A 24,918-nucleotide genomic window follows, 5' to 3' on the forward strand; every position below is an offset into this window, starting at 1 on the left:
GCTGGTGAGGTGGACTTTACGTTCTCTGGGCTACAGTTCAGCCCAAATCTAAGGGAATCGTTCACATGAAAAATACGTGAATAGCACCCTTAGACGTATAGAGGTGTGGAAGGCATAATACTCATACCCATGTGAGGTGGTCCTAGCACGCATGCACACAGGCGCGCACACACACATACACACACACCAAGGGTTCCAGAACCCCAGCTTAACTTTGCCTGGATTCAACCACCGCGCGCTGCCCATGGTGTAGAGACCAGAATAAAACCCATGTAAACAGATTAAACGCCATGACAACCAAATTCCAATCTTACAAACACCAAGGACTGGAGTGGGGGAAGGACTCGGTCTGACATGAGCATTTCTTGGGCAGAGCAGGGAAGGGAGAAGTCAGAGAAGGCTCTTGAGAATTGAAATAATCAAAGTTCTTTCCAACTCTGCTGGGAATTCTTCTCGTCCTTGGGTTCTCCCAGTCAACCACCATCCACCATCTTGGAAGGTGGCCCAACTGATGGAGCTCCAAGGAGATCCAATGACATTTACTTTCCCAGCCCAGAGACACTGCAATAGGGGTGTGTCTCCAGCTGCGGTGTTGTTTTCCTAATGGTCCTGTTGGGAAAAGGGAGGAAGGAAGAGATGTATAACTTGTCAAATCCTACACCTGATTTACAATCCAGCCGTGTTCACTATATTTGTACCTGTTCAGGACCTGACTCCAGTGCCTCACATGGGCTGAGTGTGGCCGCAGGGTGAACAGGTATGGTGACACTCCTCGCTTTTTCCCCAAAACTCTGGATCTCTCAAGCAGAGATACACCATAAGGCAAAGTACACCCCACCAAGTATCCCAACCTCACAGAAGGACAGATTTGAACACTCAAAAGAGGGGTCAGTCCTGGTTCTTGGCACAGAGATGTTCACAGGGCCTTCAATGCTGGGAGAAAAATGCATTTGGTGGCTGCTAAATCCTGCTTTCCCCTTCTTCTGGCCCACACCAAACATTCTCACAACACCCTTCCAAGCTCGGCTATGGTGGCGCTTTTCCAAGAAGGCTTCCCATGGTGCCTCAGACTGGTCCAGGCCACCCCTTGCACACTCTAATGAACCTCAGTCTCCTCCACTAAACTATAAACTCCAGGAGATTAGAGGATGTGCCTATGGGCTTCACCATTATACCTCCAGCGCCTAGCCCAGAGCCTGACACACAGTAGACACTCACTGCATACAGCCCACAGAAACACACAGACACAGTTGGCCTAGCTGTGCCCCAACGCTCTAGTCAGAAAAGAGGTGGCATCTGATGACAAGATACGTATATGTATTGCCAGTGCACACCTCTGTACTTTGGGGGTCCAGGGCTGGTTCTATACCCTCCTGGGACTCCCTAGCAGTCATGCTCAGTGGCCACACGTGAGCAAAGAAGGGAGCTGTTCTCACTGTGTCTTCTTCGATTCTGTCTTTGTCCAGCTGGCATCCGGGCATCGTGGGGTCAATGACATTGACATATATCTTTTCTCGTTTTCTGTATTTCTAAGGCTCTGGCACTGCAGTGGCGGGGGGGCCTCCCAGGACTAGCCAATTCTTACACACAGCAAAGGGTCGGCCAGGGACACACATTTTGTATACAAAACAGGCGATTCCTAGACTGGACCCGGCACCGCCCCAACTCCCACCTTATCTAGCTCACACATAAGCCAGTACCTCTGCTGCTCTAAGTCACGTCGGGGCAGACACCAGGCCGCTGGAGACCACCCTTAGAACCGAAGCCCCCTGGTATTATCCAGACCAGCCAGTCCCAAGCCATTCACTCTGCCCTGCCTCGCCTTTCCTCTGGGAACCCCAATAAGGCTCCAGCCTAGACTTTCCCCTCCCTCCTGATCCGAACGTGCTGTTTCTCCCCTAGGAAGCCCTGCCTTGAGTTTCCAGGGGAACCGTGAGGAAGATGAAACTTTTCTTTAAACAGCACTGGCCTCCCCATGTCATCTCTAGGTCACCTTTACAAGGTAAGACCTGGGCACGGGACAAGGGGTGGGTGTGTGGGCAGGTCTCCTTATGACTGTCCTGCCCTGCCAGGCCACGCTCCCACGGCAGCCCCCACTCCCCCACTCCATCTGACTCATCATCTTGGCCCGACTGTAACCACAGGAAACCTCGGCACAGGCAATCGGAAAGGAGAAAATGAACATTTCTGCTGAGCGAGGTGAAAGTCAGAGACGGGGAGCTTAGTGTCCTGGGGAAGACTGGGGCTGGACCACCTGCATGTGCGTGAGTGCCAGGCCCGCCACCTGCTCAGCTGTTCCCACCCTGAGATGCCCTTCCCCACCTGCAGAACAGAGTTCTGGAAGCAAGAGGCTGGGGGCGAGGATTTAATAAACACTTTAATGCAAAAGTGCCCAGTTCATGGTCAGTGCCACCATTCTTCACTCTGCCTTCAAACTGGGTGTTCGAGGGAATCAGACCAACCCCCAGGGGGCAAAAAATCACCCCAACACTTATGCCTATTGTGTGCTTAATGATATGTGCCCAGCAGCACGTACAATGCTTGGTTTACACATCAGAAACTGACCTCACACAGCAAGCCACCAGGAAGGGATGATCATCATCCCATTTTACAGATGACAAAACTGAGGCTCAGAAGAGAGGATGAGCCCACTGTCAACCTCCCCCAATCCTTGTCCCCTGACTTTAACAAATATAGACTGAGCTTGGTGTCAGGGCCTGGGAGCCAAGGACACAGCAACACAGCTATGGTTCAAGTCTTTACGGATCTTACAGGCCAGTGGGGAAGAGGGGCATGAAGGGGTGATTGTGGGATAAACGGAGAGCTGCACACAGGGAAAAGAACAATGAAGGAAAAGAAAGGGTCCGGGGAGGCCTACCAGAAACCTGGAGATCTGGGGAGGCCACCTTGGGGAAGAACATTCCAGGCAGAGGGAGCAGCAGGCGTGAAGACCCTGAAAATCATTCAGGGGTTGGCATGTTTGGGGAACTACCAGAAAGCCAAGGTGGTGGTGGTGACTTGGTGACAGGAGGGAAGCAGATGACAGGAGCAGGGCAGGGCTTCTCAACCTCATCAATTCTGACATTCTGGACCAGAACTTTTTTTTTTTTTTTTTTTTTTTTTTGTAGGGTTATCCTGTGCACTGGAGAATGGTTAGCAGCATCCCTGGGCTCTACCCACTAGCTGCCAAGTAGCCACCCCCCAAGTCACGACAGCCAAAAATGTCCCCAGACATTGCCCACTCTCCACTCCCACCCCTGCTGGGAGCCTCCAGGGTATCCAGGGTAGAGAAGGGGATTCCTTTTTTTTTTTTTTTTTTTTTTTTTTTTTGAGAGACAAAGTGCCAGTAGGGGGAGGGGCAGAAAGAGAGAGAATCCCAAGCAGACTCCACATCCAGCACAGAGCAGGACACAGGGCTCCATGTCACAACCCTGAGATCATGACCTGGGCTGAAATCAAGGGTCAGACACTTGACCAGCTGAGCCACTCAGGTGTCTCGGAAGGCGATTCCGAACGACCACGCTATTTCAGGGCAAAGCAGAAGCCCACGCCAATGGAGTATATAGAACTGGCCTTTCCGTGACCCGGTTAGTGGAAAGGATGCACCCCACCCGTCCGGAGCACTGCTTGGGGAAAAGTCCGTTCCTCCACTCAGCAGAACTGCGAGATCCCTAGGAGCAGCCCTGGGCCCCTTCACCAGCTCCCCAGTGCCTCGCACGGGACCTGGACCCCGAAGCACAGCAGATGCCTGGGAGTGTTTGAGAGAGATAGCAAAACTCCCGCAAGCCCCGTGGTCCAACCCCAACCCCGGCAGCTCCTGCAGCCAAGGGCCTGCCACCATCAGCTGATGCTGGCTCTACAAGTGGCCCCAGAGGAGCTGCGACCCCCGCGGCCAGGCCGACGGCCCTCATGTCCAGGTTCCCCAATGGGTGGAATTCAGGGTCCAGGTTCCGCCGGAGAGCACGACAGTCACAGAGCTCTCGGCTGCTGCGTCCACGGGTGACGGCCCTGCGCAGTGCACAGCTGCACGATCACAAAAGGCCTCTTAGAATAAGGGCACGAGGATGGAGACGTGTGTGGTGTACGGCCGGTGAGCCGGGGGCTGGAGAAGAAGCCATGCAAATCAATGCCCTGGCCGAGCTGAGCAATCTGCCCTTTGTGTGGCATCTATGCGTGCTACTGGGGTCGGGGTCAGTGTAGACATCAAATAGGGACCAAGCAACGACCTCAGTTCACGTGGACTCTTCACACGCTGCAGGACTTCACTTAACAGTTTAGGTGAGACATTGTACATAGCCTGTAACTCCAAAGGCATGAACTGCTGGCTGGGTTTTGCGCCTGACAGATGGAGGGAATCGGCAGGAGGGGATAGCACAAAGGGGCAAGGTGGTATCCCCTCTTGCATTTGTTAACAGCCATTTCCAAGAGAAAAGAAAATATCGCTGTGCAACATCACAGATGTATTCTTAATTTATCCTCGCAATAGCCTCATGGGGCAAACAGTGTCCCATTTTATCAATGTGGAAACTCAAGTCTGGAGAGATCAGGAATTGTGGCTTTCAGTATCCAGCTAGTAAGCCTTAACTCCTACCACATTCCCCTCACTCTCTCAGCTCTGGCCCCACCAGCCTTCTGTGGTCCTGCCCCAGGACATTCGCACAGGTTGTTTCTTGTGCCTGGATTACTTACTCTCTCCTCCCTTCTTCGCCAGGCTCACTCCACTTAATCTTCACATCTCACCATATTCATCTGCCAAGAAGCCTTCGCTGGCCCTTCTCCAGACCAAACCACCCTATTAAAAGCTGTCTTATCATCATGGCTTCTTTTTCTGTATCAGGACTTGTAAAAGTTGCAGTTTAACAGAAGAACCACTGTGGCTGGCTCCCCACTGTATGCATACCCGTCAGATTCCAGAGGCCAAGACATTCTCCGACATTCCCCTCCCAGAGACGTGGATCTTATTCCCCTTGAAACTGGGCTAGCCATAGTGACTTGCTTGACCAACAGATTGTAGCAGAAGTGATGTCCTGGGAGCTCAGAGCCCAGGTGATAAGAAGTTCTTGCTGGGAAGTGTTCTTCCCACTCTTGGGAAGCCTCCTTTTGGAACCCAGCCATCATTCTGCAAGAATCCCAAGCCACATGTGCTCTAGTAAGACAGCTCCAGATGAGCTCCCAGCCAGCAGCCAGCACCAGCTGCCAGGCATACGAACGAGACATGCTGAGCATCCAACCCAGCCAAACTTTTAGATGCCCGCAGCCCGTATCCTGACTGTAACACATGCAAAAATCCAAGGGAGAACCATCCAGCTAAGCCCAGTCAAACCACAAAACTTTATGAAATAATCGCTGCTTAAGCCTCAAAGTTGGTGAGCAATTCAGTAGATCGCCAGGACCCCACAGGATCCAGGTTAGGTGTACACACTTGAGGCAGCGGCCACAACTAGATACGTAATAAATATATTTTTACCTGTTGATTCAATGAAGAATTGAATGTGTGAATTAACTAATGGTAGAGGTGGTATTTGATTATACAAATTCAATCTGTACCAGATTATACAAATTCAAATCCCCCTTCTCTTTTCTTTTGAACCATAATGTAATGTTCCCTTAAAAAGGAAAACGTTAAAAAAAATAATGTCCATCATATTTGCTACAGGTTTTGGAGGAAAAGTGGAACTCCAGCTCAAACACAGTGTTGTCACAAGATAATAATCTCAGCAGCTTTCTATCCCAGAGGAAGTTCAGATTAAAAAGTCAGCTTGCGGGGAACCTGGGTGGCTCAGCTGGTTAAGTGTCTGCCTTCAGCTCAGGGTCCTGGAATCAAAATCAAGTCCCATATCTGGGCAGCCCAGGTGGCTCCGTGGTTTAGAGCCGCCTTCAGCCCTGGGCGTGATCCTGGAGACCCGGGATCAAGTCCCACGTTTGGCTCCCTGTATGGAACCTGCTTCTCCCTCTGCCTGTGTCTCTGCCTCTCTCTGTCTTTCATGAATAAATAAATAAAATCTTTAAAAAAAAAAAATCAAGTCCCACATCTGGCTCCCTGCTCCTTGAGGAGCCTGCTTCTCCCTCTCCCTCCGCCCCTCCCCCTGCTTATGCATGCTCTCTGTCAAATAAATAAAGTCTTTTAAAATAAAAAAGCACCGGCTTGCTCTTGTGTTGTCTCACCATGGTACTGCAGAGGCCAACAACTTTTTCTGTAAAGGATCATATAATAAATAGTTTCAGCTTTGCAGGCCATAAAGGTCTCTGTTAACAACGCTCACCTCTGCCAGAGGTGAAAGCTGCCATAGACAGTAAGTAAATGCATGGGTATGGCTGTATCCCAATAAAACTTTATTCACAAACATTAACAGTGGGCCAGATCTGCCCATCCCTGGTAACAGAGTATAATACAATCATCCTTAAATTCAGGAGTGATCGTATTGTTTGCAGACCCAGTGAAACTGGTAATGCTCCCAACAGAAATAACTTTCAGCACTTAACACTGCACTGCAGACAGCAGCTTTCATTGTATTTTAGCAAAGGTCAAGCAGGTTCAGACGCCAAAGATGTAAGAAGAACCAGTAAAAAAAAAAAAAAAAAAAAAAAAGTCACATATAGGGAAAAGTCTGATCCATCAGTCGCTTTGTCTTCTGTAAACTGGGGGAGGGAAAGCCTGATCCCTTTGATTTGAGTATGGGATGCCTATTGCCAGCTCAAGGGAGCAACGTTCCATGACAGTAGTGTTTGGAGACCATCAAGGGAGCTCATGGCAAAGAGAACTTCCCCTCGTATGCTCTCAATGAACCATTTGTTGATAAATAACTGGATCTATGTCCATTATAATGAGAGTAATCCACCTGTTACTTATTAGCCCATTCAACATCAGAGCTCAATTACTGGTTGAAGTTTATTCAAAGCAGCAAAACATTTCTAATGGCTTCCTTACTCATTTGTCTTTGCAGGATCAAGCCTTTAATTTCAGAGAGAACTATGTAGCTTGGCCAAAATTGAACTTAGGTATACATAAAGCACGGTGCACAAATTACGGCTGGTACCCAGACTCTAGATATCAGAATTATACAGTTAATTTTTTTTAACTTTGTGTTTTAAAATAGAGAATCTATACATTTAAATTTTAAATGACTACTGTTAATTCGCAGATAATAGAAATTTGCCATGTTAGTTATTATTAGCATTAATGGCTCAATATATAAAGAATCTGATTTCACAAAGCAGTTTTTAAAAACAGTACTGTGTCATTTTATTTCTAGGCCAGTCCCATGATTAATAGGTTATAACCATCCTCATCTTAAAGACAAAAAAAGTGAGGTTCATCATAAGTATCAGTGATCGCCCCATGGTCACAGCCTATAAGGGGCAGAGACAAGGTTGCAGACCACACCTTCTAGTTCTAGTGCCCTTGCATGGGAACACCTCAACTGAATGGGGTAGCTCCTCTCAGAATTAACAGTGACAGCTATTTCTACTATTCTTTGCAAAGTTTAGCACCATTCAAAAAAAAAAAAAAAAGTTAGCCTCGGCTAATTACTCAGATTTTTTTTAGCTAGGGGTCCAAACGTTCAATTGAATGGGTGTGCATGTTATTTGTTACACCATATTTTTCAAGAGAGGCGAATGTCCAATAATGACCCAAGGGCTTGGCTTGGAAGCAAATTTCAATCAAAAACATCAATTTACTGCCTAAATTTGCTTCCATTTCAATAACTGAATCTTTCTTGATTGACTCAGTAAAGCCCACTTCAGATTTAAACACCAGGGTGGGAGGTGAGCTGGTCCAAGCCAGATGGCCTTGTCTTTGGGACCTCATCAAACACGAGCCAGCTGCCTCTGCGACAGTGCCCGAGAACCTCCATGGATACTAGATACGCATACATTGTCCTTCCCCCACTAGCTGGGCTCACCCTGGGGCTACTTTCACTTTGCAACCTGGTTTACCTTGGTAGAGCAACCTTTTAGATCAAACAGTAGGATCCTGTGAAAAACCAGCAAAAAAATTAAGAATTGGACATACATATTTTGATCTTAAAAGAAAAAACACACCCATGCCTTGCCTCTCCCTGTTGTGGGCCAGGGGAGCTCGAGACAGGAATTTCATTGTGGAGCTTCTGAGAAATCTTTGCTAATTAAGGAGCGGCAGGCTGTATTTTTCCAAAGAGGACCGCAACTGTAACCCACCCCATATATTCTTTGCCACACACACCCCATCTCCCCATCACAGTAGAGGGGTAGGGTCTCTCTTTCCAGCTCCCAGAATCCATTCCTCCCAGAATCTAGGTGGGCCCCGTGACTGTTTGGAGCAACAGAATATGGCAGGAATGATACCGTGCCAGTTCCCTTGGTAGCCCTCACCTCCCTGCCAGCCTCCACTTCTGGCCTCCTGGAGGCCAGCTGCCTCAGAGAAGGTGTTGCTACTGTGAGTCCATTCTGCTGTGAGAGAACGTCATGGCAAAAGGCTTAGGGGGAGAAGGTGCCTCACAGGGAGAGGAGCTCAAGAAGAAACACGATGGCAAACATATGGATGAAGAAATCCTTCTAGAAGTGGATTGCCCGGTCCCAGTGGTGGCCACGTGGAGCAGAAGCAAACCACCCCCCAGAGCTCTTCCTTTATATAAATCCCGGATCCTGACAAAATCAGGAATAACACAAAATGGTTGTTTCAAGCCACCAGGTGCTCAGACGGTTGGTTTTACAGATAATAGAGAACTGGTAACACATGTTTTTCTTTGTATTTGAAACATAAGAGGGCGCCCATGTGGCTCAGTTGGTTGAGCATCCGACTCTGGTTTTGGCTCAGGTCATGATCTCTGAGTCATGAGATCGAGCCCCACATCCAGCTCCACACTCAGTGTGGAGTCTGCTTGAGATCCTTTCCCCCTCCCTCCCTCTCTGCTCCTCCTCCAACTTGTGCATGCTCTCTCTAAAATAAATAAAATCTTAGGAAGAAATGTTGAGAGAAGCCAAACACAATACAATGATTCCCAATATGATTCCATTTTTTATAAATTCCAAGAATAATCAAAATTAATGCACACTCACAGATAGAAGAAAAGGATGCTTAGGGCAGTGGGGACTTGGGGTTGCTTGTAAAGGGACTCAGGGAAATTTTATGAGGAAATGCTCTATGCCTTGCTCTAGGTGGTGGAAACATTGCTGTATATGACTCTTAAATCTCTGAACTAACATTTTAGATCTGTTCATTTTATTGTATGTTAATTATGTCTCAATTTTTTTTTTTAAGAGGGCTTCACACCTAGCATGGAGCCCAACCTGAGGCTGGAACCCATGACCCTGAGATCAAGCCCCTAGCTGAGATCAAGAGTCAGAAGCTTAATGACTGAGCCACATTGGTGCCCCTATATCTCAATTTTTTAAATCAGCCCCCGCTCGGCTGGGAGCCTGCTTCTCCCTTTCTGCTGCTCCCCCTCCACTTGTGTGCTCTCTCTCTCTCTCTCATTCTCTCTCTCACCCACTCTCTCAAATAAATTTTTAAAATCTTTAAAAAAAATAAAAAAGGAGGGGCAGCCCGGGTGGCTCAGCAGTTTAGCACCGCCTTCAGCCCAGGGCGTGATCCTGGAATCCTAGAATGGAGTCCCACGTTGGGCTCCCTGCATGGCGCCTGCCTCTCTCTCTCTCTGTCTCTCTCATGAATAAATAAAATCTTAAAAAATAAATAAATAACATAAAAAAGGAAAGGAAAGAAACATAAGGTAGCTCTTATTGGAGGCCGTGTCAATGGCTATCTGGCCTGGACTGCAAAGTGGGGTTTCCAGCCAGTGACCTTCACGGTCCTGCTGGGTAGGACAGCCCTGACCCAGGGGGACACTTTCTCTGGTCTCCCTCTAAGACGGGGCCTCCATCATCCCCACCAGGCTCTATAGAGACTACCGGTGGCCCCAAGCTGAGTTATCTAGATTTGAGCTCATCCCTGGAGAACTAAGAGTTTTAAGGGAAAATGTGATCACCATGGCCAACTGCAGTTCTCTACCCTGCTGGCGATCTCGCTGGGCTTGCCAACTCTACTCAGTCCCTCCCCATTCTGTCCTCAAGCTGCCACCCCCAAGTGTGGGCCCATGGCCTCCTATGCAGTGGGATGCCTCACTCAGCTGTGGTGTCTGTGGGCTGCGGCCCCGTGAAACTGCCCCACTCAGGACAGAGCTGGGCCCTGCTCCCTGTGGCCTTCCCCCAATGGCCAGCAGTTGGGCTTGTTCAGAACCCATTAAGATGATTTCTTGCCTCCAAGGCCCCTCAATGAGGACTGAATACTAATGAACCTCCATGACAAAGGAGGGGACAGTTTGCACAGGGTCCTCCTCACCACCTCACTTGCCTGGGCCTTTGTGTGGGAGTCGGTATTGATCACTGTTATTTTATGGGACGACTAAGGGCTCTCCAAGCCACGCAGTGGTGCCTTGGGGACAGTCCTGACGGTCTAAGAAAGTCTGGAGCCCAAATCCATGGGACCCTAAGTGTCGGTCACTGAAGCTGTCTTTGCCTCTTGAGAAGGGCAGGAAGTCTGGCCTCCTTTTTACCATTTGTGCCTGTCCTGAGATGCTCTGAGTCTGTCCATCTGTCCAGGGGATGTTTGGACATCCTCCTACTCTTTGGACTTGAGAGCCAGAAAGATCTGCGTTCAAATACATGCAGCCTCTGCTGTTCTTAGTTGTGTGGCTTTGGGTGGGTTGCCTAATTTCTCTGGGTCTGCTTCCTTGCCTACAAAATTAAAGTAGTAATAGCACCTTCTAGCAAACCTACAAGTACTGAAGAAGGTAAGAGCATGAGCACCGGAAACGATGGCACGTGAGTTATCCTGTGCCATTCGTGAACCAACCTTTTGGAAAAAAAACATTAATAGTTACAAATTTACCCTCATGTGTTTCAAAAGAGAATCGGCTTCGTTAATGCCATGGCTTTATGGATAGCAGAGGTCAAGGCCGAGCCCAAGTAAATGGTAAGTGCATTTAAAGAAAAAATATTAAGTAATTATTGCTGGAAAGAATGTTCCGTGGACGCTCTAGAATCCACTGTGCATCTACGCAGTAGGTGTGCACCCCACCAGCACCCCAGAGCCTGGGAGGTGCTGGATCAATGTCTGTTTCCCTCGCCTGTGGCTCTCCTGTCACAGCAGCCTTGAGGCTTATGACAGCATCAGCCTCAACCCTTGAACTTGGTTCCAGCCTCATTAAGGCTTGGCCAGGGCTTAGTAGTTGGAGGGAGAGTCCCCAGAGTGTCAGGGATTCCTCTCCTTACCAGGGTGACAAGAAGAACAGTCTTCAGCTTTGCAGATCACGAATTCCCTTTAAGCACCTCGTAAACAGCAGGGCTGGTCCACCTCAATAAAATTTTATTCAGGGCTTGCAATTCCCCACTCTTCCATGCCATATGCTGCCCTTTCCCTGTGTGTTTAACTCCCTGCTGACAACTGATGAGTTTTAGATGCATGCATGAGGGCAGGGTGAGAGCCCGGGAAAGCTGCTCATTAGCATCGTCTATATATTTTGAGAGCCAAGACCTACCAATTACACAGGGCGCCAGATAGCTCGCTTCCACGTGTCGGCCAACTCTAGGGGTTGGCTCACACTGAGGCTAGCTCAACAGATAAGTCAGATCCAATGGACTATGAACTTTTCAACTTCTGGGGTGTTGCAACCTTTGAGTTCATAACAATCAGAGCCCACATTTAAACGTGGAAGGCCCAAGTCATATTCTAGAAAAAGCCCTTTGTCAATTGTTCCTAAGAACTCATCCAACCAGACTCCCGGCCTACACCTGCTGCGGTTCATCTGACCTGTGCTGGCACCTGGACTGGCTGTGCTCTCCTGCACAGATGCCTTTTCCTTCCAGCAGCACGCAACCAGACTGGTGTGTGGTGCCACCACGTCCTCGCCCAGGCTCTTCCCGGCATGTGAATGCTCTTCCAGGCCCTGCCTCTCCACCCAGGGAGCTTAAATGCATCCTTCCATCTCAGCTCAGATACCGCTCACTCCGAGAAGCCGCCTCTGATTCTGTAAGAGTCCATGCCCTGCTACGCTGTGCTACTTCTCTGCCCTGTTTGGCTTGTCAGGTGCAACCATCACCTGCTTCCATGACTATTCACGTATTTGTCCATGAGCTCTGTTTCCAATGTTCCGTACATGGCAAGGAGCAAAGGAAGTGAGAATAAATGACTACAGGAATCCCACAGTGACAGTATCCATCCATTTCACAAACGTTTATTGAGAGCATACTGTATGCAAGGTGCTAGGGATACAGACTAAGCAGGAAGGAAGGTGCATGGTCCTGCCTTCACTGGACTTATGTTCTACATACAAAGAGACAAAGTGAGGTATAAGTAAATGAGATCATTTCAGATAGTGATAAATGTTATTACAACACCTTAAAAAAAAAAGGGGGGGTAATAGCATGGAGCAGGGATCAGCAAACTCAGCCAGACCCCTGGCATAGAAAGTGATGCTGGGAGAGGGGGCCCTTAGCAGGTGAACAGGAAAGGCCCCTCTAACAAGGTAGATGTTAGGGTGAAGACCAGAAGGAAAAGAAGACATCAGCTATGCAAATATCTGGAGGGAAGTGGTCTAGGCAAAAAGAGGGACACCTGGGTGACTTAGTTGGTTGAACTTCTCTCTCTCTCAAATAAATGAATAGATATTAAAAAAAAAAAAAGAATAGCAAGTGCAAAGGCCCTGAGATAAGGGACAGAGAGAAGGCTGGTGTGGCATAATGAGCTACAGACCGGTACAAGACAATACCATGGTAGGCAGAGGTGATGTGCAACCTCACAGGCTGCAGTAAGAGCTTCTTGCTAACACACGTGAATAATTCTGAGAGTCACTGAAGGTGTCTGGGGTTTGGCAACAGCTGGTGAGACCATCTCCATGGGAGAGGAGAAGGTGACAGCACCATCAGCGTGGATGACCAAACCTAAAACCTTGACAACTTTGCTCATGCTCTTTCCCACCAAGAACAAAGTCTCCTTGTCAGGGTACCGGGCTCTGCACTGCTCCCCACCCCAACACTGCATGCAGGCTTGTTCCAAGCGCTCAGGCAAGATGTTTCCAGAACAGCTGAACCGGCAGGCCATACACACATCTCACCCACACGACTATTTTTATTTAAAAGACTCACGGTTTCTTTTCTTACGTTCATGTTTTGAAAGGAACTGCTAGTTCGCTCCCAAATCACAGGTTTAATATACCAGTTATAGATATTTCCTTTAAATACAGTAAATACGCTTTTAAAAAATGTTCACCTGTCTACCACCTAAATCTCAGTTACATTCTGAAACAATTGCTGAGGTTCAAATCTGCTGGAATTTCTCAATGCGCCAGCTCCCCACTTCATAATGTTGGGGAGGGAGCAGTAGTGGCCTCAGAGGGGACAGTGAGGTCAGAGGGTAGGTGAGGGGACATGACCCAAGCTCTGGCTTCACGCACAGCTCAAACAGGGCCTCGTTCCCTACTCTCTGTGCGCGTTTGGCCAAGTCAAACCTTAAGAGCCACGGACTTCCCACTTGTAGAACAGAGCTGGGCCATGTGTTGTGGTAAGTTTTAGGAGATATGCAGGACATGGCCTAAAACCAGACACCTAGCAGATGCTCAATAAATGCATCACACTGCAGCTATGATGACAAACGCAGAATTATTTACAGTTATAACTAGGATCATCAAATGGCCTTTGGTTTCTCGCAAAGCGCCAAAAGCCTCTCTGGGTGATGAGGGGAGGGGTCACTCATGTGTCTGAGCTTTGGAGACATCCCAGCCCCCTGCCCACTTGCCACCCAGTGGCTCCGGGGACCTGCAGACCAAGCAGTATTTTTCCACTGGCTTTGCCAAAGTAGGTCTCCTTTCTCTCACTTTCCTTTTATTTTTTGTTTCCAAAAGACTCCTGATTAACAATCGTTCAGAGGGGAGGAGGAAAGAAATTACAGCAATGTTCCTTGTTCTGGTCCCTGCTGGGTTGGGAGGCTGCTATTTCAGACTCAATCAGCTGCCTGCAGGGTCACTGGATGAAATTCCTCCCCACAGGGACAAGGAGGAAGTGGCCCCATTGGGAGGCTTCCACCAGTGACCTGTGGCCTGAAAACCCCAACCGCTCAGAAGTCCCCAAGGACCTCAACCTGCAGCAGGATGGGAGCCCAATTTCTTTAAGGAACACCCTCTTCGAAAAGCGGCATCTCTCACTGACTCTGCAGAGAAAAGTGCCACGTACATCCTCCGAAAGCAATTACGCTCAAGTTGTGAGGGATCAAACACCATCCTTAACTGGAGGTAATCTGAACTTTACTTTGAACCCCCTCTGCACGAGCAGACTTACATCTCTAATGCTTAATTCAGGAAATCATTAAAAGTGGTCTTTCTTCCCTGGGCACAAAGCAAGGTGAGAGGGAGCCAGCACGTCACAATGCAATCACTGGTTCAGGATGGCTCAGCCGCCGGCTGACAGGACGCCGCGCACACTGCTCTCATCTTTCACGTATGGCTCATGGCTTGGGTCTTCTGATCCTGTCCCTGGCTTCCAGGGCTGGATCCACAAGTCGTCTGGCCCAGTGCAAAACCAAGTTGGGGGTCGGGGGGGGGGGGCAATGCCTTGCTCAAAAGCTGTTAAGAATTTCAAGATGGTGACAGCAGAGCAAGAAAGCCATCAAGGCACCCTCTGGAGCGTGGGACCCAGCGCTCAGGGCACATGCTCACAAAGCCAGTCCTGCCTGCCTCCCATGACTGCTCTTCCCTAGGTTTTTTCCACCCCAACCAGACACTGTGATTTGATGAAGGGATTTTTTTTTTTCTAGTCTGTAAGTGTCTACACAAAGTTTTTTTTTTTTAAGATTTTATTTATTTATTCATGGGAGACACAGAGAGACAGAGAGAGAGAGAGGCAGAGACCTAGGCAGAGGAAGAAGCAGGCTCATGCAGGGAGCCCGACGTGGGACTCGTTCCCGGGTCTCCAGGATCACGCCCTGGGCTGAAGGCAGCGCTAAACCGCTGAGCCACCCCGGCTGCCCCTACACAAAGTCTTTTGAAAGGAATAACAAATATGGCCTTCCAGTTTCACAAACAACACAAAACTGCTTCCCTTTGCATACAAAGAATAAAGTGACATAAAACAGAACTCACCCAGAACACTCTTCATGCCAGCAGGATGGTATCTGAGAACTCAGAGCTTTCCAGTTTGTGGATGAGAAACCCAAAGACTAAGCTTCGTTTTGTTTCTGTCATGGGTCCTAAGAGGCACGATGCAAGAAATCCTGGGGCTGGGGCACCTGGGTGGCTCAGTGGTTGAACGTCTGCCTTTGGCTCAGGTCATGATCCTGGGGTCCTGGGATCGAGTCCCACATAGGGACTGAATGGCATTTATAACTATTTTAAAAAGTATAGAATACTGTTTGTATACTTAAAAGTTGCTAAAAGAGATCTTACAAGTTCTCACAACAAGAAAAAATTTTTTGTAACAATGTGTCATAACAGATGTTAATTAGATTTACTGTGATCATTTTGCCATCTATACACTGAATCATTATGCTGTATGCCTGAAATGAATATAATATTAAATGTCAATTACAGTCAATTTAAAAAAAATGTAGAATGATCCAAAGTGTGTAATAAATGGAAAATGGAAAAAGTGAAATAAGAAAAAGCTAAGTTTTTTTACTAAATAAAAATAATATGTAAATAATTACATAAACATAATAAGTAAATAAAATAAAAACGAAGTAAAAATAAAACCTTCTCCAGAGCAGGAGTCAGAAAACTTTTTCTGTAGAGGCCCAGGAAGTAAACATTTTCAGCTCTGCAGGCCATAAGACTGATTTCAATCTCCTGAATCCCACAGTCTGAGTGCCACGTAGCCACAGACAATACGTACATGGATGGATGTGGCTGGATTTTAACTGAACTCCTTTTAAAAAGTAAAAATAGGCAGCTAGTCAGATTTGGTCCAATGGCCTTATTTTGGCTGAACCATGACCTAGGGTGGTGCTTCTCAGACTTCGGTGTGTATATGCATCACCTGGGAATCTTGTTAAAATGAAATTCTGATTCTAAAAGTCTGGGTGGAGGTCTGGGACTCTGTATTTCTTTCTTCTTTCTTCTTTCTTTCTTTCTTCTTTCTTTCTTTCTTTCTTTTTAAGATTTTATTTATTTGAGAGAGAGAGTGAGTGAGTGAGCACATGAGGAGGGGCAGAGGGAGAGGAGAAGCAAACTCCCTGCTGAGCAGGGGAGCCCTACGTAGGGCTTGAACCCAGGACCCTGCGATCATGATCTGAGCTGAAAGCAGGACACTTAACTGACTGAGTCATCCGGGCGCCCCAAGACTCTGCATTTCTCTCATGCTCCCAGGTGATACTGAGGCTCTTGATCCAAGGACCACACTTTGAGTAGCAAGGAGAGAATATCCAAAAAAAGGAAAAAAAGGGACACTTGCCAAAGCACCCAGATTTAAGAAGTGCTTAGCAGAACACAGTATAGAAAAGTAATTTATTTTCTCATCACCAAGGAACAGTTATGCGACTTAAGTCCATCTTCAAAAGAATACCATGTCATTGGCGATCGAGGATGGAGTTAACTATCATCATCAGAAAGCACAATGCTACACAGTTTTTAAGCACTGCTGTGCATTTTCTGGCAGCAGTTAACAGCGACATATACCAATCAATGCAGGTAAATGAATCCATTCGAAGGCAGGCCACGGATGGTAAATCACATTGTCCGGTAAAGTTGCTAAATTAGCAACAGTGCGACACAGAACATTTTTTTTTTTTTTTTATAAAAGTGAATCCTCTTTGGAATGAGATGGACTGCAGGGGAGCGTGGCCAGCAAGGCTGGAGTGGGGAAGGGATGAGGGGAGCAAGCGACAGGGCCTCTGGGCTGGAAGCGCTGACCCGGGCTGGGGAAGCTTATGTGGAAATTGGGGTTGAGGCTTTTCTGGAATGCTGTCAAGGTCCCAGCGAGGGCTTGTTTCCCATGGGCAGGTAGCAATTTTTGGATTTCACATGCAGCGGTTTCTAATAAACATCGTGGCCACCCAGTTCTGAGCAAGACCAAAAATGAATGGGTCCACTCATTCGCTGCTGGTGGGAGTACAGAACAATGCAGCCGCTTTGGATAACAATTTGGCAACTTCTTAAAAAGTTAAATATAAATTCACCATATGACCCAGAAATTCCACTCCTGGGAACATACCCAAGAAAAATGGAAACATATGTCTACACGCAGACTTACACATGAATGCTTACAGCAGCATTATTTACAACAGGCAAAAGGGAAAGAACTCAAGTGTCCATCAACCAATGAACGAATCAACTGTGGTATATCCAAACGGTGGAATAATATTCGGCGGTGCGCTCCAACACGTACAGACCTTCACAACAGTGTGCTAAGTGAAAGAAGCCAGATACAAAAGACTACCTGCTGTGAGATGTCCAGAATGGGTAAACCTACAGGGACAGAGGTAGATTAGCAGTTGCCTGGGTGTGACTCCAGGTAGGGATAACGACTCTTACTAGGGTGATAAGAATGTTTTAAAACTAGGTTATGGTGATGGTTGCACACCTCGGTGAATTTACTAACAATCACCGGACGGTGGTACCCTTAAAACCTGTGAGTTTTATGGCATATAAATTCCACCTCAATAAAGTTTTTTAAGAATTAAAGGTTTCTGTTATATCCTCTCTGGTTTCATGTTTCACCTCCCTAGAACTCAAAATACTTACGAATCTCTTAACTGCAACAGACCCGGAGACCTGCTGTTTATTCCAGATGAGGCTACAGCAAGGCCTCTGGCCCAAACACATACCCTGGAGACAGCACATCAGCTGACTCCTCAGAGGATGAAAATAAACACACAGGAACTGGGTTCTCGATTTTTTTTTTTTACAGCCAGAGCTGAATTCATCTGTGGTCAGAGTATCATCTGGGCACGGCAGGCCAATGCCTGTGAGGACACCCCCAAGACCCACAGCCGTGATCTCCAACCCAAACCAGCCAACCAGACCTGCAAAGGCCTGGGCCGGAGGGGAGTCGGGAATGAAGGCAATTATGGCAACAGGCTAATCCATCAGCTGGCTTCCCTGGAGAAAAGACAAGGAAAATCTGCCATACTGAGAACCAGATTCACTACCCTCCACAAATACACCTATGCCTGCCAACTCGCACCCGCATCCAAGATGACATGTGTTTTGAAACATGCTGTCATCCTGAAAGTGACTCGTTGGGGTCACATTCCAATGTCAGAAGCTTGGAGAAAATGAGAACTCTAACCAGCAATATAGCTTTGGCTTTCCTCCAAATGGTGTACACACACACACAAAATCTCATGAGGGATGCCTGAGTAGCTCAGTCAGTTGAGTGGCTGATTCTTGATTTCGGCTCATGGATCTCAGGGTCATGGGATTGAGACTCGCATCGGGTTCTATATTCAGCATGGAGCCCACTTAGGATCCTCTCTCTGCCCCTCTCCTACTCTTTCTCTTCCCCCCTCCCAAATAAATAAAATAACTCTAAAAAAATCTCATGAAATTCTGAACTATTACAACATCTCCTTCTTTGGAAAAACAGGACCATCCAAGTCACTTGCAGGGGATGATATATATGAAAATTATAAAGAAGAAGAAGGTGGGGCCAGGGGGAAGTTGTCTAGAATGATCCAGTCCCTGTGGCAGCTCACTTCCCTAGTTTGCTCCATCACCCACGAACACACTCGATGGCAGCAGCTGGCTCAAAGTCAAAGCCAGAATGCAGGGCTGGGATGTGAGACTCGAGCAGGCCCACCCGTGGGCCCGGCCATGACCTCGATCATCTGGGTGCCAGACTCAGGTAGCTGAGCTGCAGGTTTGGAAGAAGTCCTGCTGAGGAGGCTTCGTGGCTGGGAGTATGGAACTGGGGCTCCAGCTAGTGATTTAGCACCATTTCCTTTGTAGCCCAGAAGGTATTTGGATCAGGAACACTAGCCTCACACCCAGAGGACCGATAAGCTCTTTCTCCCTTTTCATTGAAAAAGAAAATATCTAAGATACCAGAGAATACAGTAAAATCCTTAACTCCATTGTTCCCCCCCCCCCCTTTTTTTTCCCTTTCCCTCTCCTTTCCTAGTGGCAAGGCTGGATAAGCTTATCAAGTGCAGGCAAACTACATCTTAGCTCTGATCCTTTCAAGAAATCCATTTGGTGCCTTTAACATTTCATTTGGCAGATTGAATTTCGGACATGTATTTATGGGGCTGGGTTTGCCCTTAACAGAGTATTGCATAAATCCCATTACAGTATCCACTTTAGCGTGTTTGGGGTTTTCTAAGCCAGGGTTTTATTTAAGTGGACAGCCCCAGAATGACCTGCTCTGGCTTAGAAATTCTCTCATGTCCCTGTGGAACCAACCTTTGCAGATTGCCTCCATCATTATCAATGTCAAGTGATGTTTTTGGAAAAGACCTTCTGGCACAGCGCGGAAGGAGGCATGTCCTAGCTTCAGAGAAATTGGTGACAGGGTATTATTGCATCCAGTGCATTATGGGGTTCTCTTCCAGGGACCATCTCACCCCATGTTCTTCTTTTTTTTTCTAGCAATAGCCCGGGAAGCTTTGTTAATGATAAAATGCTTTCCTGTACTTCTTTTAAAGATTTATTTACCTAGAGAGAAAGGGAGCCAGAGAGTGTGCATGGGGGAGGAGGGGCAGAGGGAGAGGGAAACAGAGTCCCAAGCAGACTCTGCATTCAATGGGCTGGGGCTCCATCCCGGGACCCTGAGATCATAACCTGAACCAAACCCAAGAACCAGTTGCTCAACCAACTGCACCACTCAAGGCGCCCTGCTTTTCTGTATTTAAGTTTCCAACAAGGAAACTGTATTATTTGCACTTTCTGGAGGGGAAAAAAATTATAAAGAATAGTCAGCTGGGAAACAAAACAAAGAAGCAAAAGATCTGCTTGAGGAATTCTAGGTAAACCAGCTCCTCCCTCCACCATCAGCTTAACCACTGAACGAAGCAGAATGAGCAACCCTGCCACGCATGTGGTTGGGAGCACGACAGGCGGTGCCTTGCATGGATGGGCTCGGGGCTGCCTGGCCCGTGTGTTCACGGCACTCGCCTTGGTTCTTGGTCGCTGGGGCTCTCCCGGTGGGGTAAGCCGGGCCATGGACAGTAGCGGCAGCAAGGTGCACACGGCTCAGCGCTAGGGGGGCACAGCTACACTGCAGGGGACGAGGCAGGGGCCAAGGAGACTGAAGCAGCAGCAGGATGGGGATGCGAGCTGTCCCCTACGGACCTGTCTTGGATGTGCATCTGGAGCTCTCCCGTCACTGACTTGTCACATCACCTGGCTCGAGAGCAGAAATGCAAGGATCGTGGCTGGCGGGGAGTCAGCCTTAGAAACACTCATGAAGCTAAAGGCGTGTCACCTGGCCTTCTGGGGCGCTCTCCTTCCAAAGCAGAATTCCCCTGGAACTTGACGATCCTGGGTCAAGTCACCGCATTCCACAAAGTGACTTGTGAGCAAGTTTTTAGAGAGGTGGCAGCTGCTGCAGTAAATGAAGAAGGACACACCACGGGAAGCTTCAGGGGCTATTTCAGGCTCCCACTGTCTGAAGGCGGCTGTGGGTTTGGTTACGGCTTAGTTTGGCCTCAGAGAGTGGAGAGGCAAACGCTTCTTTATGGGGAAAAAACCACCTTGGGAGACTTCATGGATTCATTCAGCCAAGACTCACCAAGTTTCTGCCATGTGCCAGGCTCCCCGCTAGGTGTTGACATCCAAATGGGAGCTGCAAAGAGCAGGCCCTGACCACAGCAGATTATAGTCTGGGGATGGACAGAGAGAGTGAATGTGGAACTCGAGGAGTGGGGGGTGTCCAATGCCCAGGGACGGAGTCCAGACAGCCTGGCTCCTGCAGACCAGACCCATGTCTGTCCAAAGGGAATCCAGAGTACTAAAAACCCAGCGCCCTCTCTCTAGGGCTTAATCTTCTAAAAATTCTCTCATCAATTATATTTTCTTCCTGTCCTATCTGCCTGTGAGCAGCTGGGGACAGAAGTCGTGTGTCATGATGCCATGATTTTTAGGTACCACAGGAGGCAATAGGCACGACTTCATTTACCTCCAACTAAAGGTGGGCAAGTGTTCATGTCCCCATTGCAGAGATGAAGAAATAGAGGCTCCGAGAGGTGAAGTGACTTGCCCAGGGTCACACAGACAGAAAGAGGTGCAGGGGCTGAACCAAGGCTGTTGGGCTCCAGAGTCCATCCCAGCCACTGCGTCACCACCTCGCCTTTCAGGGAAGTTTGCTGTGGCTCTGACACTGACACCACCAGCCTAAATGCGGTGGTCGGCGCACAGTAGGCGATCAGTCAGGGTCCGCTAAATTGAATTTGATCATCTTATTTAAAGCTACCACAATCACACTCAGCTTTTAAGCTCCGGGCTGGGAACAAGGTCATTCTATAAAAATGGAAAGCAGAAATTTACCCTGAGGAGTTTCTGGGGAGTTAGGAAACCAGAAAGGAATCTATTCAAATAACCACAGTGCAAAGACACAGCCTCGGTGCATGATGATTTAAATGAGATGCGTTGAGGAATTATGTAACTGCTCAGAAACACGGTTTCGGCCTTGGCCAGCACGTCGCTCTTTGTAAAACTTCTAAGTTCACGATATAGAAGAGTAGGGTTTTCTATAACTGCTTGGGTCACGCAGGGAGATGAAGACATATTCTGTTCACTTTCTAACACTTGCGCTTCCCACAGAGAACAGTTTGGAGAACTGTCCATATGAGACGGCTGATGACAATACGGCAGGAATAATAACTGCCCTCCTGCGTACTTCCTGGATGGCAGGCTCGTGCTAAGTGATCTACCTGAGTTAGGTCACTGAATCCTCCCAAGACCCTTCGGTGGCAGGCCAACGCTCTGGCTCCTACTTTACAGGGAAGAAAACCGAGTGAGGCCGGGCTCTGAACGTGGGCGTGTGCCTGAGTGCCCTCAGTCCTTCGATCACATTTGCAACATGTTGCTGTAAAGAACACTGAAGATCATGTGCGGGGGGTGGGGGGGGGTGGGGAGAAAATGCTTGCCAAAATGCTGACATCTTAGACAGGAAAGGCAAGAAGTCTGGGACCATCTGGGCCCCTGTTGGGTACAAGCTGTCTCCTTTCCACTTTAATGGCGTTCCCCTGAGCTAACTTCCCACATGTGGCCACACGAACGCACTTTTCAAACCTAGTATCCTCTGCTTCCAAGCATATTTGTCTCTGCTGAAATCAAAGGCATTTAGGGACAAGCGATTTTTATCTGTACCAAATGTTTGTTGGGGACACTCCAGGAAACGGTCCCACACGAAGCCAACATGCACCATGTCACCCGCAACTGCTTGGCACGCACTCGTGTCCACATTGCAACACTAGGAATTCTATTTTTTCACAGAGCATCACATGGGATCAAATCACCAGGGCACCAAATCCCACTTCACAGTACTTGTGGCAAGGAGGCTGGGTACTGGTTGTGCTTGGGGCAGCCAGCCATTCTGCATGGGACTGTTCACACACTTGTGCAAACGCTTCCGTTTCAGTGTGAGCTGGATTTAGGGAATCATCTAAGGAACAGAGTGTGGCAGGAGTGATGGTATTTCATGTCCAGCTCCCATCTTAGAGGCCCCCTTTCCCAAGCACTTGCTTCCTCAGATTGCAGGCTCTGGGGGAATCCAGCTGCCATGTTGTGAGATGACCTATGTTGAGGAATAACAGAGGCCTCCAGCCTAACTGCCAGTAAAGAACTGAGACCCTCAGACCAATGGCCTATGAGAAACTGAGGCCTGCTAGCAACCATGTGAGTGGGCTTAGAGACTGATCTTGGCCCCTCTTGAGCTTTCAGATGATACTACAGCTCTGTCCATCAGTCAAATGCAGAATGGACTGATAACTTCTATTTTTTTTTCTGATTAAAGTAACACATGTTCATGGAGAAAAATTCAGAAAATAAAGTTCAAAAATTTAGGAAATAAAGTTCTGGCCTTGAGCCAGAACACTCAGCTCAGCTCTTCCTAGATAATTAACCCACGGAAACTGTGAGATAAAGGTCTATTATTTTAATCCACTGGGTTTTGGCATCATTTGTTATGCAGCAATAGGTAATTAATACAGCCTCCCCCCCCCCCCACAATCAACTTGAATACCAATCATTAAAAATACACATTCCATGTTGTGGGAAACATAGGTCTAAATGTATAAATAGTAAATTTCTTTGTACTTCATTCAGACCAAGACAGGTGAGGGGTGCCTGGGTGGCTCAGTTGGGTTAAGCATCTGTCTTTGGCTCAGGTCATGATCTGGGATCGAGCCCTGCATCAGGCTCCCCTCAGCAGGAACTCTACTTCTCCTCCCTGCCCTGCCCATACTCTCTTTTTCTCTCAAATAAATAAATAAAATCTTAAAAAAAAAAAAAAAAAAAAGACCAAGGTAGATGAGAAAGACATTTGGAGATTCTAGAGCCAAAGGTAGGTCAACAATCTGAAGGCATTAGATCAATCTGCACTTACTCTGTGAAGACAGAAATGAACGGGCACTGCTACTGGGCCAGCTAACATAAAAGGACATAGAACGAAAACTTCCCTGAGAACAATTTCAACATGGAAACACAAATTGCCATTAAATGTCTATTTGATCACCTTGGGGACACCTACCTGCTCACTCACATAAATAAGCAATAAATTGTAAATATCAGAATGATTTCTCAAAGAGGATCCACATCCATATCTAGCCGTAGTTGGCACAACTGCATCCCATATCAGTTATTTGTACCCATTCTTTGATTTTAGTTATGTGGAAGAGTAGCCACCTGACAGGCCACAGAGACACTGGACCTGTGTCCCTCAGTCCCTCGCTAGCTGTGTGACCACGGCGGAATAGAGACAGAGTCTTATTTCCTCATCTGCACAATCTGGATAAGATCTACTTCATCATGTCAATATAAGGGTTCCAGGCACTTATATTTGAAAGTGGTTGGCCTGGTCTATGGCACATGGTTGGCCAATAAAATACGTACTTCCTCGTGTAAGCTCCTCCTTGGCTCTCTGCTACCATCTCTGTTAACCCAGGCTGGATATCCCCAATGGGTGTTGCCTCACACTTTAGGGTCAAAGGAGTCCATATCACATAGGAATTTAAAGGCAAAGGCTACTGATGGAGAAAAGCCAAGTTCCCACACTAACTAATGGTGTGGGCTGTGAGCACTTTGCTCTCATCTGATCAACGGGGTTACACCACACCTGCCTGTGTTCCAATGACTGAATGATCTAATGTAGTCAGAGACCCAGAAGAGCGCCAGGCACACAGTAAGCATTAAATAAGTGTTAGATATTTTGTTAAAGTTATTATTTTTTATGATTAGTCTGTCATTATCTAACTCATAATCAGTTACAGAATGGTCTATGGGACAAATCCAGCCCACAGAAATGTTTGGTTCACACAGGGTATTATTTTAAGAAATAATAAATTTGAACTGCTTCCCAATATATATCCCAGATGACCCTGAAAAATTCAAATTTCTGGATTCTCATAAAACCTGAAAAAGCAGATGATCCTGGGCCCGATTTTCTCATAGCCAACAGGCAGCTGAAGCCAAGGAGCCACTGTCCACTCAAGACAGAGCCTTCATCCTTCCTTACCACAGTCCTCACTGCTCCCTATCACCCTACACCTGTCCTCTAGAACATATTTACCCACCTGCATGGCCTTAAGGGCATTTGAGTTTTTGACATTCACTTTAATTTCTTAAACACTTGCCTCTATTTGAAATCCTAAGGCCTTTAAAAAAAAAATATCAAGTACTCTAAGTAGCAACGGCAAGAATAGATAATGAATAAGATTAAGTCTTCCCTAAGGAAATCCACAGCAAGAGTAAGTGGCAGATAATGGCTGAGGATAAAGATAGAGTCAGATCAAAAAAA

General features: G+C 47.5%; 1 protein-coding gene and 1 long non-coding RNA gene across 2 annotated transcripts in view; one reads left to right on the top strand and one right to left on the bottom strand.

Moving 5' to 3' along the window:
- XYLT1 (xylosyltransferase 1) overlaps nucleotides 1–24,918 on the bottom strand; it is a 306,267-nt gene that overhangs the window by 254,295 nt on the left and 27,054 nt on the right. The gene's annotated exons all lie outside the window — the stretch shown is intronic.
- Nucleotides 304–2,344, top strand: LOC112640328 (uncharacterized). Its single transcript, XR_003123981.3, has 3 exons — nucleotides 304–757; nucleotides 1,903–2,002; nucleotides 2,145–2,344. It is a non-coding gene; the product is annotated as an uncharacterized LOC112640328 (long non-coding RNA).

This window comes from Canis lupus, chromosome 6 (genome assembly GCF_003254725.2).
Source record: "Canis lupus dingo isolate Sandy chromosome 6, ASM325472v2, whole genome shotgun sequence".
Taxonomy (NCBI): domain Eukaryota; kingdom Metazoa; phylum Chordata; class Mammalia; order Carnivora; family Canidae; genus Canis; species Canis lupus.